This window comes from Dendrobates tinctorius, unplaced genomic scaffold, assembly GCF_039654945.1.
Source record: "Dendrobates tinctorius isolate UK_male_01 unplaced genomic scaffold, ASM3965494v1 ptg000008l, whole genome shotgun sequence".
NCBI lineage: Eukaryota > Metazoa > Chordata > Amphibia > Anura > Dendrobatidae > Dendrobates > Dendrobates tinctorius.
The window spans coordinates 72,101,746-72,120,558 of record NW_027361676.1 but is presented as its reverse complement, the minus strand read 5'-3'; the positions used below and the strand labels follow the sequence as shown (position 1 = coordinate 72,120,558).

Here is an 18,813-nt window from a genome sequence, read left to right as displayed (position 1 = left end):
TGGAGGGGCTGCATTATACTATATGAGAGGGGCTGCATTATATTCTGTGTGGGGGCTGCATTATTCTCTCAGCGGGCTCCATCATACTATATGAAGGGAGCTGCATTATGCCTTAGGAGGGGGCTACAGTTTATTCAATGGGGGGCTGCCTTATGAGGGGGTTGCATTATACTCCGATGGGACTACATTATATTCTGTGGAGGTACTGCATTATACTATATGAGGGGGGCTGCATTATGCCATATGAGGGTGCTACATTATATTCTATGGGGGGACTGCATTATACCTTATGAGGGGGTTGCTGTGGGGTGCTGTATTATACCCTATGAGGAGGGCTACTTTATATTCTATAAGGTGGCTACCCTAACCCCTGCTACATAATTAAGATGTGTACAACCTTATATTATACCTTGATATTAATGTGTTTTACCAGACAATTGGTGGTATTGAATTTATTTCTATGTAGCTACATAGTGGGCCCCAAGAATGATTTTCTCTTGTGGGCCCAAGGTCCTCCAGTCCGACGCTGACTGAGGGAATGGAAACTGCAGGCAGCCTGGACACATCCTGAGACTGCAGCAAGGGAGCTGTGCTAAGGCCGGCTTCACATTTGCATTCACCAGAGCTGCGAAGGGCTGTGTAGTTCCTCTGTGAAGTTCCTCCCACTGCCGCACCTCCTCTGGTCAGCTCCACCTACGTCTGCATGCGGCCTGCGTACCTATCTTTAACATTGGGTATGCAGGCCGTGTGGATGTATGCGGATGCGTCCACATGCGTCGTTTTGACGATGCGGCGACCCACGTCGAGCGTAACGTGTTGCAATTTTTTGCGGTCGCCGCATCGTCAAAATGACGCATGCGGACGCATCCGCATACATCTGACCGGAGGAGGTACAGCAGTGGGCTGAGCTTCACGGAGGAACTCCGCAGCCCTCCGCAGCTCTGCCGAACGCTAGCGTGAAACTAGCCTAAGACAAACTAAGAGTCTTAATACCAATACACAAGTGCGCATTTTGGTAGGCCTTATATACGGTAAGCCTAGGAAGTTCAACACATGAAAAAATCCAGGCTATGTGCAAAGCCTGACGTGGAGCACAAGAATGTTTAACAGACTGGGGCATTGGGTAGCAGAGCCCAGACCTGGGACATGTGTATAACACTTAACAGATTAATCAAATAAAGGAAAAAAAATAGATTTCTATGGAAGATGACATCGGATTGCACTTATCAAGGTATCACTTCATTCTGCTTCCTATGAACTGCATGTCTATATACTGTAGATGGCTAAGGAGGGTTTATCCTACTGACAGATTCCCTTTAATGAAAATTGCCACTAATAACTGAAGCAGCAAGCTTTGTGTCAGTCTCAAAACTTTTGACCATGACTGCATAAGTGCAGATATTGAAAAGAACTTGATTAACAATGCTGTTATTTACTTAGGTGAAAAGTAAGTAACCTGCGTTGTTACACTCGCAGATCAAGCTGCATTATAGCCAAATAGTTAGCCTGGTTCATTGCATTACAGAAAATGGTCTGACTGACTTTACATGACCGTGTGCTCATTCTGAATAGTGTATAGTGCTCTTTAGTTGGCGTAAAGGTGTGGCTGTCGCTGCCATTCACTATGTGACTGAATACAGGGGATGGGTTACAGCACTGATTGGCAGCTAGGTCTCCCAGAGCTGGAGGCTGCCTCCTCATACAATGCATTGGCAGCAGATTTTAGGGTTTCCATGTTGCCGTTAGCAACCTGTCTCTGTTCAATAAAAGAGAACAACACTACACCAAACACTGTGGGGACTACAAAGCGAGCAAACCCGGATAATACGGAATTAAAGAGCAAAACTTCATTACCAGGTTCACAGTAAGTACTGGATGGAATCTATATGTGAACTATGGAAAGTTTACAAAGTTTGATTTGTAAAGTAAAAAGTTACGTGCTCAGAACAGGGAACGTCGGTGAATAGATTGCATTTAAATGCACAGTACAGCACAGATCCAGAAGGCATGAAAGGCAAGGATGTTTTGGTAGATTAAAAGACTATTAACTCTTTGAATGCACAAGATTAACAAGAAATAGATTGAACCAGAAGATTAAACAATGTGTTGTGAAGATGGAACACGATTTTATTCATCATATCATATAATTTGTGCAGTAAATGTATGTATCCTTTGTGGTGCAAATTTAGTATTGTTTAATGTGAAAGTTTAAGGTTCAGAAGGAATAAGTTTATAGACAGTAATGGATATAATTCTACAGTCTGTGTAACTCAATATTTGTAATTAGAATTAATACTATATTTTTTGCATTAACGGATTATTTTTGCTATACATTTTTTACTGAAAAGTTTTAACATCACAAAACTATGAGTTATAAACGTGGCATTTGCAAAGTATTGATACATGTGGAAGTGAATAATAAATTAATACCTTTGGTAAAATTGTAGGCATGGTCGTAGAAAAGGGGATAGAAATGATATTTGTGATTACGTGAAGAGAATCGAAGAAACATTTTACATTTTAATACACAGCCCCACATATATTGTGTATATAGTGCGATGACCCCAGTTCCCACCATAAATATTGTACGATGACCTGAGTTCCCACCATAAATATAGTACAATTGTCCCAGTTCTCCATATTAAAAACAATGAAGTTTATACTCACCTCATCCTGATTCCCAGCACTGCAGCCTCCATTTTCTCTTCTGGTCCACAGAGCAGCATGAGACAATAATGTACCTCCTGCGTGAGCACACTGAAGTTTCAGGAAGCTGCGGTCTTCAGCTTATGAGACAGACCAGGGTTTCCACTAGGAATTCTGGGGTCCCATACTAGCAAAATGTTCGGGTTTCCTTGAGACTCCGCCCAGGCTGCACACTAGCTCCGCCTCCACTGTCTCACCGCCCACTCTTGGAAAAACTCAATTTTTTTTTTTTTGATCACATTCATAACCAGCAGCTTTTGTTCTGGCCAAAAGAAATTTTAAGCTGATACCAAGACATGGTAATCTAATAATAATCTTTATTTTTATATAGCTCTAACATATTCCGCAGCGCTTTTGCATACGTTATCATTGCTGTCCCTGATGGTGCTCACAACCTAAATTCCCTATCAGTATATCTATAGAACATACTGATAGGGAATTTAGGAGAAAACCAGAGTACACAGAGGAAACCCATGCAAACAGAGGGAGAGCATACAAACTCCTTGCAGATGTTGTACTTGGTGGGATTTGAACCCAGGACTCCAGCGCTGCCAGGCTGCAGTGCTAACCACTGAGCCACGGTGCTGCCCGTCAGAAGACTTTCAGCTGGGCCCTACTCTACTCTACGCTAAACTATTAAAAATAAATATATTTTTATGTATTTTTCTTTAAGGGAATGCCCCTTGTGGTCACTTACAACCCTCACATGAGCATTTTAAGGAAAATTGGAACTGACCTCCAACCCATATTCCACAGAGACCACAGACTGAAAGCAATATTCCCAGAACTGCCAATGCTCTCCTACAAACAGCCTCCCAACCTAAGGAATATCCTTGTCAGAAGTGCCCTCGCATCACCATCAGTGACAGGCACAGTCCTCTGTAACAGTAAGACATGCAAGACCTGCACCCACATATCACCAACAGATAAAGTCCCCATACCCAACACAAATCAGGACTATAAGATCATGGACTCTTTTTCATGTACATCCTCCAATGTAGTGTACATGATACAGTGAACAAGATGGAATGTTGTGACATACATCGGGGAAACTAAGCAAAAACTACAAACAAGGATGAATCTGATAGACACACCATTAAAAATGAGCTGGACACACCTATAGGGATATGTTGTGAGTTCATTTTCCCCTTCACCTTTGATGTCTGATGAACTCCCTCTGCTGGTGAAGAGAGGTAGTGAAATTGATTGGGATGGGAAGAACCTGCCATCTGAACAGGCGGAGTGTGATTGGACATCTGGAATTTCTGAGTGGATATAAGGCAGCCGACGCCCTGCAGGGTTTGCTGGTGATCCTTTCTGCTCTGAGCTCTGGCATCCAGTTTTAGTTCCTGTCTACTAAAAGCTAAGTTTTTGCCCTGCTATTAATCCATGAGATTTTGTCTGGTTTCCTTAGTGTTTGTATTCAGCCTGGCTGGGTCAGGATTCTGCAGAGTTGTACTGTCAAAAATTCTGAAAGTGGGCGGTCCTTACTACCTGGAATGATGGTGCCTTGGCAGCGCTCTTTCGGAAGGGTTTGTCAGAAACCGTAAAAGATACTATGGTGGGATTTCCTGTTCCCTCTGGTCTTGATGATTCTATGTCATTAGCCATTCAGGTTGATCGGCGTTTACGTGAACGTAAAAATTACACGAGAAATGTTGCCACCTGTTGAATAAATGTCTGAACCTATGCAATGTGATAGAGTTTTGTCTAGGGCGCAACGCCAGGAGTTCAGAAGGCGTAATAAGCTGTGTTTTTTCTGTGGAGATGCCTTTCATATGATTTCTATCTGCCCTAAACGAGAGAAACATTTTGCACACACATTTGCTGTGGGTGGTGTTCAACCTAAGTTTCATCTGGCAATTACTCTGATCTGCTCCCTGTCCACATTTTCCGCTAAGGCTTTTGTGGATTCGGGAGCAGCTCTGAACCTGATGGACTTGGATTTTGCTAAACGTTGTGGGTTTCCTATGACACCTCTGCGGACGCCTATCCCTTTGAGGGGTATTGATGCTACTCCTTTGGTGAAGAATAAACCTCAGTTTTGGACCCAGGTGGTAATGCGGGTCGCCCCAGACCATCAAGAAAATTGCAGATTTTTGGTGTTGCATAATTTGCATGATACCATTGTTCTGGGGTTTCCCTGGTTGCAAATTCATAATCCAGTTTTGGATTGGAAATCTGTGTCTGTGGTGAGTTGGGGTTGTCGGTGTGCCCTTAGTGAGGCTCCGGTTTTTTCCACCTCTCCTCAGTCACATGATGTTCCTGACTATTTGGTGGACTTTTATGATGTATTTAGTGAGAATGAGTCTGCGTCTTTGCCTACTCATAGGAGTTATGACTGTGCAATTGAGCTGAGCCCGGGGTGTAAATTTCCCAAGGGTCGACTTTTCAATTTATCTGTACCCGATCACGGGGCTATGCGATCCTATATTAAGGAGTCGTTGGAGAAGGGTCATATTAGACCATCCTCTTCACCCTTAGGTGCTGGGTTTTTTTGTGGCCAAGAAAGATGGTTCATTAAGGCCTTGTATTGACTATTGTTCCCTCAACAAAATTACTGTTAAATATCAGTATCCATTACCCCTGATTTCTGATCTATTCTCCAGAGTTAAAGGTGCTTGCTGGTTTACCAAGCTTGACCTCAGGGGGGCGTCTAATCTTATTCGCATTAAGCAGGGGGATGAATGGAAGACGGCATTTAATACTCCGGAGGGACATTTTGAGTACCTGGTGATGCCTTTTGGACTCACTAATGCCCCTTCTGTCTTCCAGTGCTTCATGAATGATATTTTCCGAGATTTTGTGGATAAATTTTTGATCATCTATCTGGATGATATTTTGATCTTTTCCAAGGATTGGGACTCTCATGTGGAACATGTTCGGACTGTGTTCCGGATTTTGAGGGAGAATTCCCTGTATGTCAAGGGATCGAAATGCCTTTTTGGTGCACAGAGGATTTCATTTTTGGGATTTATTTTGTCTCCGTCAACTATTGAAATGGACCCGGCCAAGGTACAGGCCATTTATGATTGGGTTCAGCCCACTTCTTTGAAGGTCCTCCAGAAGTTTTTGGGTTTTGCTAATTTTTATCGTAAATTTATAGCTAATTTTACTGGTATTACCAAACCATTGACTGATTTGACTAAGAAGGGTGCTGATGTGCTGAATTGGTCTCCGGAGGCTGTTTCTTCCTTTCAGGAGCTGAAGCGAATGTTCACTTCTGCCCCGGTTTTGCGGCAACCTGATGTCTCACTCCCGTTTCAGGTAGAAGTGGACGCTTCTGAGATTGGTGCAGGAGCTGTTTTGTCCCAATAAGATCCTGTAACATCTAAAATGAATCCCTGTGCTTTCTTTTCCTGAAAGTTCTCCCCATCCGAACGTAACTATGATGTGGGGAATCGGGAACTGTTAGCCATGAAATGGGCATTTGAGGAGTGGAGACATTGGTTGGAGGGAGCTAAACATCAAGTTGTGGTCCTTACTGACCACAAGAATTTGATTTACCTGGAGTCCGCCAAACACTTGAATCCTAGACAGGCTAGGTGGGCCTTGTTTCTCACACGTTTTGATTTTGTGGTCTCTTTTCTTCCGGGCACTAAGAATGTCAAGGCAGACGCTCTCTCTAGGAGTTTCTTTGCTGATTCTCCTATTGTGACCAAGCCTGCTACCATCTTAGGTGAGGGGGTAGTTCTTTCTGCCATCTCGCCCGATTTGAGACGTGCTCTGGAAGAGTTTCAGGAGGACAAACCTGAGCTTTGTCCCATTGGAAAATTGTATGTTCCTGACCAGTGGAGGAAGAGAGTGATGTCTGAGGTTCATTGCTCCGCATTGGCTTGTCATCCAGGTATTTTTGGTACTAGAGATTTGGTGAGTCGGTCTTTTTGGTGGCCCGCCTTGTCTAGTGATGTCAGGAATTTTGTGCAGTCCTGTGGGACTTGCTCCCGGTCTAAACCTTGTTCTCGCTCTAGTGGGTTGTTGATGCCTTTGCCGGTGCCCAGGAGGTCATGGACCTATATTTCAATGGATTTTATCTCTGATATGCCTGTCTCTCAGAGAATGACTGTTATTTGGGTGATTTGTGATAGATTCTCTAAGATGGTCCATCTTGTACCACTCCCTAAGTTGCCATCTTCCTCAGAGTTGGTGCCCTTGTTTTTGCAACAGGTGGTTCGCTTGCACGGGATTCCTGAGAACATTATATCTGTCAGAGTGGAGTTCAGTTTGTTTATAGATTTTGGAGGACTTTCTGTTCCAAGCTGGGAATTCAGTTGTCCTTCTCCTCTGCGTTTCACCCTCAGACCAATGGGCAGACGGAGAGAACAAACCAGACTTTGGAGTCGTATTTGAGATGTTTTATTTCTGCTGATCAGAATGATTGGGTTTCATTTTTGCCCTTGGCCGAATTTGCTTTAAATAATAGAGCTAGTTCTGCCACTTTGATGTCACCTTGTTTTTGTAACTTTGGGTTTCATCCTCGATTCTCTTCAGGGCAGGTGGAGTCTTCTGCCTGCCCAGGTGTTGACACTGTGGTGGAGAGAATGTACCAGATCTGGGACCAAGTGGTGGATAAGTTATCTCTCTCCCAGGAAAAGGCCCAGCGGTTTTCCAACCGGCATAGGACCATTGGTCCCCAATTTAAGGTGGGTGATATGGTTTGGTTGTCATCAAAGAATATCTCTATGAAGGTGGCTTCTCCAAAGTTTAAACCTAGATTTATTGGACCTTACAAGATTTTGGAGATTCTTAATCCGGTCTCTTTTCGATTGGCTCTTCCTCTTACATTCAAGATCCATAACGTGTTTCATAAGTCTCTGTTAAAGAGGTTTGTTGAGCCAGTAGTTCCTGTGGTGGCACCTCCTGACCCTGTATTGGTTGAAGGTAATGTGGAATATGAGGTTGAGAAGATACTGGATTCTCGTCTGGTTAGACGGAGACTCCAGTATTTGGTTATATGGAAGGGTTATGGCCAGGAGGATAATTCTTGGGTCCCTGCATCCGATATTCATGCCGAAAGATTGGTTCGTGCTTTTCATCAGGCCCATCCTGATCGCCCTGGTGGCGTGGATGAGGGTTCGGTGACCCCTCCTCAAGGGGGAGGTACTGTTGTGAGTTCATTTTCCCCTTCACCTTTGATGTCTGATGAACTCCCTCTGCTGGTGAAGAGAGGTAGTGAAATTGATTGGGATGGGAAGAACCTGTCATCTGAACAGGCGGAGTGTGATTGGACATCTGGAATTTCTGAGTGGATATAAGGCAGCTGACGCCCTGCAGGGTTTGCTGGTGATCCTTTCTGCTCTGAGCTCTGGCATCCAGTTTTAGTTCCTGTCTACTAAAAGCTAAGTTTTGCCCTGCTATTATTCCATGAGATTTTGTCTGGTTTCCTTAGTGTTTGTATTCAGTCCTGGTTGGGACTGGCTGAATTCCTTTTTTGTCTCTGAGTGCTGATATAGTGATTTTGAAGTCTAGCGACTTCAGGGCCTTTTTTCCTATCAGACGGTTGGGACATTTTTGTAGGGTTTTTTGCAGATTGCAGCCAGCATCTTTTCTGTCCTGTCCTATCTAGTTAGTTGGGCCCCATCGTTTGCTCAGCCTGTCTTTCTGTATGTGTTTGTGTTTTCATCTGTTTTTCACCGACAATACATGTTGGGGGCTGTCTATTGCTTTGGGGTCTGCTGTGGGGCAGTTTAGATTTCCCCTTTCTTTCTTTCGGCTTATGTAGTTCTCCGGATGTGACGAGGGGTCTAGGGCACCGTAGGAACCCCCCACGGCTACTGTTAGTTGTGGTGAATAGGATCTGGGGTCTGCAATCCGATAGCTACCAACCTCTCCGGTTTTCTGGACTTAGCTTGTATTTTGTTTTCTCCTCCTCCGGTGACTCATTCATAACAGGGATACAGTTCTCAAGACCTGGACACAGTATGGCAGATCTAAAAGTCCTAATATTCAAAGGTCATTTTAATAGTGACAGAGAAAGAAAAATCTGGGAGTTGAAATTTATAAATATGTTTCAATCTCTAACAATAGGACTGAATTTGACACCTGGATTCATGACTCATTACATGGACACAGTTCACACCTCCACAAGAAGGTCTTCAGATCTCTAATAGAACACTTCCACCTCATCTGCATGTGTAACAAAAACCTTAATTTGATTTCCTTGGCCTGTCTCTAGCTAGCATCACCTCATGTCCTGTTGTAATTATTATTTAAATGTTCTTGTCTCTTCTCAGTAATTCACTTGTAATTTAGCCTGATGAAAGGGCCTTCTGAGCCCTGAAAGCTTGCAAGTATAATTTCTCTGGTTAGCCAATAAAGGCATCACTCTTTGAATACCTTTTTTTGGGACCTAAGTATTCCCTTTATGAAAATTTGTATTAAAGAATATGTTCCAAACCCACAGGGGGTATCAATCAAGGGATTTTCTACCTCTAAGGCTACGTTCACACATAGCGGAACTCTCGCGGAAATTACCGCGAGAATTCCGAATTCCATTCCGCGGGAAAATCGCATTTTAAATTCCCGCGATTTTCCCACGGAAAAACTAGCATTTTGCAAGCATAGTTGGCTTGAAGAATTGCTAGAGTTTTCCAAGTGATCTGTAGCATCGCTTGGAGAACTGATTGACAGGTTGGTCACACTCGTCAAGCATAGTGTTTGACGAGTGTGACCAACTTTTTACTATTGAGGCTGCCTATGCAGCCTCAATAGTAAAAGATAGGATGTAAAAAATAATAATAAAAAAATATATATTGTCATTGTCACACTCGCGCCTTGGCTGAATGGCGCGAGTCGGGGGGTTGTGGCCCCACTGTGCCACAAACCAGACTACCCTGGAAGGGGCGTGACTACGACAGCTACCTCGGTCTTCACTGGAGCCTCTGATGGTGAGGTCAGGCTTGTGCGGCAGGCAGCTGTCGGGTGCCACTCCAGGTTGGTGTCTGGCTGTGGCTGCTGATCCCACTCGGGGACAAGTCACTTGGACCGGTGTGACTAACAGGCAGGCTGAGACACTGGGCAAGCAGGCATGGCTGAGACACAGGGCAAGCAGACACGGCTTGGTACACTGGCAGGCAGGCACGGCTTGGAGACACAGGGCAAGCAGGCACGGCTTGGAGACACAGGGCAAGCAGGTGTGGTGTATGAAGGAACAGGTTTGGACCTGTTCACACAGGAGGTGCAGGTTTGCATACAGGCAGGAAGGAGTGGAATATGTGGAACTGAGCCGCAGGAGTGCCGACCAGGCAGAGCGGCTAGGGAGCCGAGCAGGCAGAGCGGCTAGGGAGCCGAGCAGGCATAGCGGCTAGGGGGCCGAGCAGGCATAATGGTTAGGGGGCCGAGCAGGCAGAGCGGCTAGGGGGCCGAGCAGGCAGAGCTGCAAGGGTGCAGATGTACAGACAGGGAGGACACAAGGAAAGACACAGCAGGGAAGGAAGCCACAGACAAGGAGAAAGGGAGACTAAGGTAGGACAGTACAGACAAGGTACTGGGACCAAGACTCAAGGGCCAGGATATTCAGCCTCCTGGCAGGCAGACATGGTACAAAGCAAGACAAGAAGTATTCCTCCAGAGAAGGAGGAAATACACAGGACAAGGCCTGGCTTCCTCAGCAGCAAGATACTGAGATTAGACATTGCACAGGCAATGTTTCAGTGGGTGTGGCAGAACTAAATAGTTAAGGGCTCTAGGTGATTGGTCAGGGACAGATTAGACAGGTGCACCCTGACTGCATAAGAACCAGAGCGTTCTGGCGCTGCCCCCCCCTATACACACATAGCCAGGAAACATACAGAAGAGCAGAGGCACAGAGCACAGGGCTGGCAATAGACAGACTTCACAGCATGACCCGGAGCAGTGAGTAAGTTGATGTGCGGGGGATGGGAGGCCATGCAGTGATGCCAGCAGGGTTGTTACAGGTATTCTTACCTTCCGGCGTCCCACGCAGCCTTCCCGCCTCTCTTCACGCTCCTGGTCCCAGTAATCCTTTGCGAGAATTACCGCGATGACGTCCGTTCTCGCGGGATCGCGACGTCTCGCGGTCATTCGCGATGACGTCGCGCGAATGACCGCGAGACTTCGCGATCCTGCGAGAATGGACGTCATCGCTCGCAAAGGATTACTGGGACCGGGAGCGTGGAGAGAGGCGGGAAGGCTGCGCGGGACGTCGGAAGGTGAGAATAACAATATTTTTTATTTTAAATTCTATTTTTTACAGGGATATGGTACCCAAAGCCCGGAGGACAGTCTCCTCTCCTCCGGACCGTGGGTACCATCTGCAAATGTTCTGCTTACTTTTCGCATGGTGTGCACAGCCACATGCGGAAAGTAAGCAGAACAATGCATTCCTATGGGTGCGGGATCGCCGCGATTCCGATAAATTAATGAGCATGCTGCGTTTTTTACCGCAAAGCGATTTCTCCGCAGCATTAGCACAGCATGCGGAATAACCATAGGAATGCATGGGATGCTTATTTTTCACGGCTAAAACCGCTGCGAAAAAACCTCCACGTGTGAACACAGCCTAAATCTTGTTATATAGGCCTTATTCAGATGTCCACAAGTCACGTATGTGTTCTATCTGTAATTTTATGGATACAGCGCGTACCCATTTAAGTCTATGTTGCCATTCACATGTCCATGTTTTTTTTCAGATTGTGTGTCTGGAAAAAATGCACAGAGACAGGACCATATTTGATCTGAGTCTTGGATCAAAATTACACATGCTAGTTTGAGTGCATAAAAATCACTAACAGCACATTGGCATCAGCCTGCAGTATCTCTCACAAAGGTTATTTTTTATAGATATTTGCATATGTGTTTGGTGTCTAATGTGTGTGTGTATTAATATATTCACTTACTGCTGTCTTCTCCCGTATCCAGCTCTGTTCTGCTCCTCTTCTCAGTGATGTCACTGCTCTTCAGACTCTCCGGATCACTCCGTTCTCTATGTGTGAGCCTGAAGTCTCTTTTACAATGTAAGTCCATGGGGCCTTGTTTTGACGCTCCATAGAATTACACTGTAAAAGCCACTTTCAGATCATACAGAGCGCAGTGTGAGCTGGAGAATCTGCAGAGCGGTTGTGACGTCCGTCCGCGGATCTGGACTGCAGTATGGACAGCACCCTGAGAAACCCTGAGACCCTTTACCCCTATACAGGGATCTGGAACTGTAGCAATGCCCAGGGGGTGGCTGTCTGGTGGAGCAGTGCGCTAGAGCAGGACGGTCGTCAATAGGGAAGAAGGCGGGGAACCAAAAACGTAGTCAGAAATCGGGAGAGCAACGGAGGTACAGAAACGGCAGGCAGCGGCAGAGTCGACAGTCCAGGCCAAGGTCACAAAACGGGAGAGCGGCAAGGTACAAAAACGGCAGGCAGTAGCAGAGTCGAATATCCAGGGCAAGGTCACAAACCGGGAGGGCGGCAACGTACAAAAACGGCAGGCAGTAGCAGAGTCGAATATCCAGGCTAAGGTCACAAACCGGGAGAATGGCAGAGGTACAAAATCGTCAGGCAGAAGAGGGGTCATAAATCCAGGCTGAGTCAAACAATAGCAAATCACACAGTAGCACATAGGGGAACCAAGAATATATCCGGCGGCTTGCAAGACCAGTCCTAAGGTATTTGAGGGATCAGGTCATCCCTCACAGGTTCCTGGACTGATGATGTCATCAGGACCGCCCCCAGGACCAGGCCAGATGGTGATGCACCAACCAATTCATGATTGACAGAGGAGCGGAGCCTGCGTCCATCAGATGCCTGCGCAGGAGCCCCTTCTCTGTTGCCATCACTCGGGGGCGAACCACGGCGCCTCCCAGTGGCCGAGGCAGGAGCAGCAGGCCCCGAGTCTGACAGCGACGTGACAGTCCGGCGCCTCCTAGTGGCCGAGGCCGGGACAGCAGGCCCCGAGTCTGACGGCGATGTGACAGTCCGACGCCTCCTAGTGGCCGAGGCCGGGACAGCAGGCCCCGAGTCTGACGGCGACGTGACCGTCCGGCGCCTCCTAGTGGCCGAGGCCGGGACAGCAGGCCCCGAGTCTGACGGCAACGTGACAGCGGTGACATCAGTGGAAAGAGGAGCCGAATGGTACTGGACACCGGAGAAGATGAAGGCAGGTGCATATATTAACACACACACACTACACTATAAGAAATCTTAAAAATCTTAATAAGAGGGCTCTTTAAAGGGACTCTTTCCACACAGACTTACTGCTAAATGATTGGCCCCGCTTGGTGCATCATAGTGGGGCCAATTATTTAAATGCACCTTCCCACCTGCTTGTTTTCCATCTATCTCTGCCCTTTTCTGGCTCTAGAAAACCAGAGCTGTCAATCAAATAATGGGGAGGGTGATTGGAGATAGATGGAAAACAAGTTAGTAGGAAGGTGTATATAAATGACTGGCCCCGCCATGATGGACCGAGCACCTGTACTTAGTTTGAACGGTCATGCTGTGCTGAAAGTCTCTTTAACATTGCAATGTATAGGAGAAACTTTGCAATTTATTTATTAATTTACTTTTTCACATATGAAATTTCACTGATGAAACATTGATGGTAATAACTGATACTGCGACCAAACACTGATTGCAAGTACTGACAGAAAGCTGTCTGTTTTTTTTACATACCAGAAAAATCACTGATGTCTAAATGAAACCTCAGAATGACTAGATGGATTGCAAATTATCTAGTGTGCTTGGCATTCATGATTGGCATTCACAATCCCAATTTTGTAGATTGTACATAGCATGTTCCTGTCTGACTAGGGTTACGTTGAATGTCGTGCCATAGGTTAGCGTACAGAAATTCACTTCTCTGTTCATACAGAATCCAGCAGACACATTCCTTGTGGCTTGGAAACAGAAAAGGTGAAACCATTGATTTATTTCTTATCTTTGCCTTTCCTGTGACCAGAGTTCTTTTTTTATGTTTCTGCATATATATAAAATCTCATTTCCTTCTTCTGGAAATTATAAACTGCTTGTGGTACTTATACAATTCAAAAGGTTGTCTAAGACTTAGAAGGAAATCTAATGTTTCTTTTCTCTTAATAACTTGTACTGGAATGTAATGACATAATTGAAACAGCTAAAACTCTCTGTACCATAATACTGTGACTCTAAATATCATGGTTTATTACTCCAGACAGTCCTGACTGTAGCTACAGTTGAAACCAGAAGTTTACATACACTACCGTATATAAAAAGACACATATGCATGTTTTTCTCAATATCTGACATGAAATCAGAATAAACCTTTCCCGTTTATCTCAATTAGGATCACCATAATTATTAATATTTGTCAGATGCCAGAATAATGAGAGAGAGAACGTTTAAGGCATTTTTATTACTTACTGCAAAGTCAAAAGTTTACATACGTTTCATTAGTATTTTACCATTGCCTTTAAACTGAATGACTTGGGTCAAATGTTTGGGATCTCCTTCCACAAGCTTCTCACAATAGTTGGTCTGAATTTGGGCGCATTCCTCCTGACAAAACTGGTGTAACTGATCCAGGTTTGTAGGTCACCTTGCTAGCACCTGCCTTTTCACCCTTGCCCATAAATTTTCAATAGGATTGAGGTCAGGGTTTTGTGATGGCCACTCCAAAACAATGACTTTGTTATCCTTAAGCCACTTTGTTACCATTTTGGCAGTATGCGCCTGGTCATTGTCCAGGAAGACCCAATTCCATACAAACTTTAACTTTCTGGCTGATGTCTTGAGATGTAGCTTTAGTATTAACATAATCTTTTTTCTCATGATGTTATCTATTTTGTGACGTGCACCAGTCCCTCCTGCAGCAAAACAACCCCACAACATGATGCTGCCACCGCTGTTTTTCACAGTTGGGATGGTGTTCTTAGGCTTCCAACCTTCTGCCTTTTCCCCCCAAATATAACGACAGTCATTATGCCCATAAAGTTCAATTTTAGTTTCATCATACCACAGGACATGTCCCCAAAAATTAACATCTTTGTTCCTGTGTGCATGTGCAAACATTAATCTGGCTTTTTTATGTTTCTTTTGGAGTAATGGTTTCTTCCTGGCAGAGTGGCCTTTCCGCCCAAGTTGATACAGCACTTGTTTCACTGTGGATATTGACACAATCTTACCAGCTTCCATCATCATCTTCACAAGGTCTTTTGCTTTTGTCCTTGTGTTGATATGCACAAGTCAGACCAAAGCATGTTTATGTGTGTGACACAGAACCTATCTAGTCCTTCCTGAGTGTTATGATGGCTGGACATTCCCATCTTGTTAGTACTTGCGTATAATTGTTGCACAGATGAACGAGGCACCTTCAGGTATATTGAAATTTTATCCAAGGATGAGCCAGACTTGTGCAAATCCACAATTCTCTTCCTGATATCTTGGCTGATTTTTTTAAACTTTCCCATTGTGCTACACAAAGAAGCAGTGTTTCAGGTGTGCATTAACATACATCAGAAGCTTCCAAACACATGGCATCATCATATGGGCAGTCCAGAATTGTTTAGAGGCATAGTAATCTTAGTGTATGTAAACTTTTGACTTTGCAGTAAGTAATAAATATGCCTTAATAAAATATTCTCTCTCTCATTATTCTGGCATTTGGCAAATATTAATAATTATGGTAATCCTAATTGACCTAAAACAGGAAAGGTTTATTCTAATTTCATGTCAGATATTGAGAAAACCATGCATATGTGTCTGTTTATATAGTGTATGTAAACTTCTGGTTTCAACTGTATGTGGATGATGGCAGGCTATTATATCGAGACTCTATTTGTTCTGTTTTTGACATGCGTGATTTCTCAGTACAGACGTAGCAGCGGTGCTCAAACTGCTGGACTGGAGGAACTTCTACAACCGCTCCTCTTTCTATAAGATGAAAGCAGGCTTCGACTGGCCCACAGGAGAACAGGTGAATCCCCTGGTGGGCCCCTGTACATGAGTGGCATTAAAGCTTTGCATTCATCTACAAAAGCAGTGCATGTTATTTACTGACAGAGGCAGATTTCAGCATCATTTGCTTAAATAAGCCCTCCCATTAACTTTATTTTCTCTAGACCTGTGTATATCGTGAAGAGTCGGTCTGTTAACCCCTTCCTGACATCCGACGTACTATCCCGTCCACGGTACCCGGGCCCGTATGACCGTGGACGGGATAGTACGTCTACCGCGATCAGCGGCGCCCACGTGGTGAGCGCCGCTGATCGCGGCCGGGTGCCAGCTGATTATCACAGCTGACACCCGGCACAATGTGTCAGGGCCGGTCACGGACCGCCCCCGACACGTTAACCCCTTGCACACCGCGATCAAACACGATCGCGGTGTACCGGGGGTTAAAGGGAAGCATCGGCAGGGAGGGGGCTCCCTCCGTGCTTCCCTGAGCCCCCCACGGCAGCGCAATGTGCAGCGCTGCTGCGGGGGGCTCCTTTCCTCCAGGCCCCCAAATCCAAGATGGCGACGGGGGCCTTCGGGGGCCTGAGGAAGCTGGCTTCCTCAGTGCCTGCAAAGCGCAGGCATGAGGAAGTCTTCTTCAATGCCTGTGACAGATTGCTGATCTGTCACAGTGATCTGTGATGTGACAGATCAGCGATCTGTCACAGGACAGTGATGTCCCACCTGGGACTATTTAATAAAGTAAAAAAAAAAATAAAAAAAATGTAAAAATAATTAAAAAAAAATCGCCAAATATATTAGAGAAAAAAAAAAATATTCCCCCAATAAATCCATTTTTTGGAAATAATAAAAAAAAAACAATAAAAGTACACATATTAGGTATCGCCGTGTCCGTAATGACCCGCCCTATAAAACTGTCCCATTAGTTAACCCCTTTAGCGAACCCCTTAAAAAATAAAAAACGAAGCAAAAAATAATGATTTATTATCATACCGCCAAACAAAAAGTGTAATAACGCGCGATCAAAAAGACGCATATAAATATCCATGGTACCGCTGAAAACGTCATCTTGTCCCGCAAAAAACGAGCTGCCACACAGCATCATCAGCGAAAAAATAAAAAAGTTATAGCTCGCTGAATAAAGCGATGCAAAAATAATTATTTTTTATATAAAATAGTTATCATTGCATAAAACCGACAAAAACATAAAAAAACGACCTAAATGAGGTATCGCTGTAACCGTACTGATGTGAAGAATAAAAACTCTTTATCAATTTTACCGCACGCAGAACGGTGTAAACGCACCCCCCCAAAAGAAATTCATGAAACGCTGGTTTTTGTTCATTCTGCGTCCCAAAAATCGGAATAAAAAGCGATCAAAAAATTCCACGTGCCCGAAAATGGTACCAATAAAAATGTCAACTCGTCCCGCAAAAATAAGACCTCACATGACTCGGTGGGTCAAAATACGGAAAAATTATAGCTCTCAATATGTGGTGATGCAAAAACTATTTTTACAATAAAAAGCGTCTTTTAGCGTGCGACAGCCGCCAAACATAAAAACCGCCATAAATAGTAAATCAAACCCCCGTTATCACCCCCTTAGTTAGGGAAAAATAATAAAATAAAAAAAATGTATTTATTTCCATTTTTCCATTAGGGTTAGGGTTAGGGCTAGGGGTGTGTTGGGGTAGGGTTAGGGTTAGGGCTAGGGTTAGGGTTAGGGCTAGGGTTAGGGTTAGGGCTAGGGTTAGGGCTAGGGTTAGGGTTAGGGGCGTGTTGGGGTTCGGGTTGGAGTTAGAATTGGGGGTTTCCACTGTTTGGGCACATCAGGGGCTCTCCAAATGCAACATGGCGTCTGATCTCAATTCCAGCCAATTCTGAGTTGAAAAAGTCAAATGGTGCTCCTTCCCTTCCAAGCTCTGCTATGCGCCCAAACAGTGTTTTACCCCCACATGTAGGGTATCAGCCTACTCAGGACAAATTGCAAAACAATTTTTGGGGTCCAATTTCTCCTGTTACCCTTAGGAAAATAAAAAATTGGGGGCAAAAATATCATTTTTGTGGAAAAAAATGATTTCTTTATTTTCACGTCCGAGTGTTATAAACTTCTGTGAAGCACTTGGGGGTTCAAAGTGCTCACCACACATCTAGATAAGTTCCGTGGGGGGTCTAGTGTCCAAAATGGGGTCACTTGTGGGGAGTTTCAATAGTTTAGGTACATCAGGGGCTCTCCAAACGCACATGACACCCGCAGACCATTCCATCAAAGTCTGCATTCCAAAACGTCACTGCTTCCCTTCCGAGCCCCGACGTGTGTCCATACAGTAGTTTTCTCCCACATATGGGGTGTCAGCATACTCAGGACAAATTGGACAACAACTTTTGGGGGTCCAATTTCTCCTGTTACCCTTGGGAAAATGAAAAAATTGGGGACTAATTGATCATGTTTGTGGAAAAAAATACGATTTTTTTATTTTCATGCCCGGGCATTATAAACTTCTGTGAAGCCCTTGGGGGTTCAAAGCGCTCACCACACATCTAGATAAGTTCCTTGGGGGGTCTAGTTTACAAAATGGTGTCATTTGTGGGGGGTTTCCACTGTTTAGGTACATTAGGGGCTCTCCAAAGGCAACATGACACCCGCAGACCACTCCATCAAAGTCTGCATTCCAAAACGTCACTACTTCCCTTCCGAGCCCCGACGTGTGCCCATACAGTAGTTTTCTCCCACGTATGGGGTATCAGCATACTCAGGACAAATTGGACAACAACTTTTGGGGTCCAATTTCTCCTGGTACCCTTGGGAAAATAAAAAAATGGTGACTAAAAGATCATGTTTGTGGAAAAAATACGAATTTTTTATTTTCACGCCCGGGCGTTGTAAACTTCTGTGAAGCACTGGGGGGGTCAAAGTGCTCACCACACATTTAGATAAGTTCCTTAGGGGGTCTAGTTTCCAAAATGGTGTCATTTGTGGGGGGGTTCCACTGTTTTGGTACATCAGGAGTTTTCCAAACGCGACATGGTGTCCGATCTCAATTCCAGCCAAAAACGTCAAATGGCGCTGCTTCCCTTCCGAGCTCTGCCATGCGCCCAAATAGTGGTTTACCCCCACATGTGGGGTATCAGTGTACTCAGGACAAATTGCACAATAACTATTAGGGTCCTGTTACCGTTGGAAAAATAAGAATTGAGGGTGAAAAGATCATTTTTGTGGAAAAAA

The 18,813-nt window shown here is 44.8% G+C and overlaps 1 protein-coding gene across 1 annotated transcript in view; it reads left to right on the top strand.

Annotated features, from left to right (window-relative positions):
* The first annotated feature begins 1,652 nt into the window (after window positions 1–1,652).
* Window positions 1,653–18,813, top strand: part of LOC141092403 (EF-hand calcium-binding domain-containing protein 6-like) — a 266,005-nt gene continuing 248,844 nt past the window's right edge. The window contains exon 1 of the mRNA XM_073578531.1: window positions 1,653–1,864. The gene's annotated coding sequence lies outside the window, so the exon portion shown is untranslated. The remainder of the gene's footprint in view (window positions 1,865–18,813) is intronic.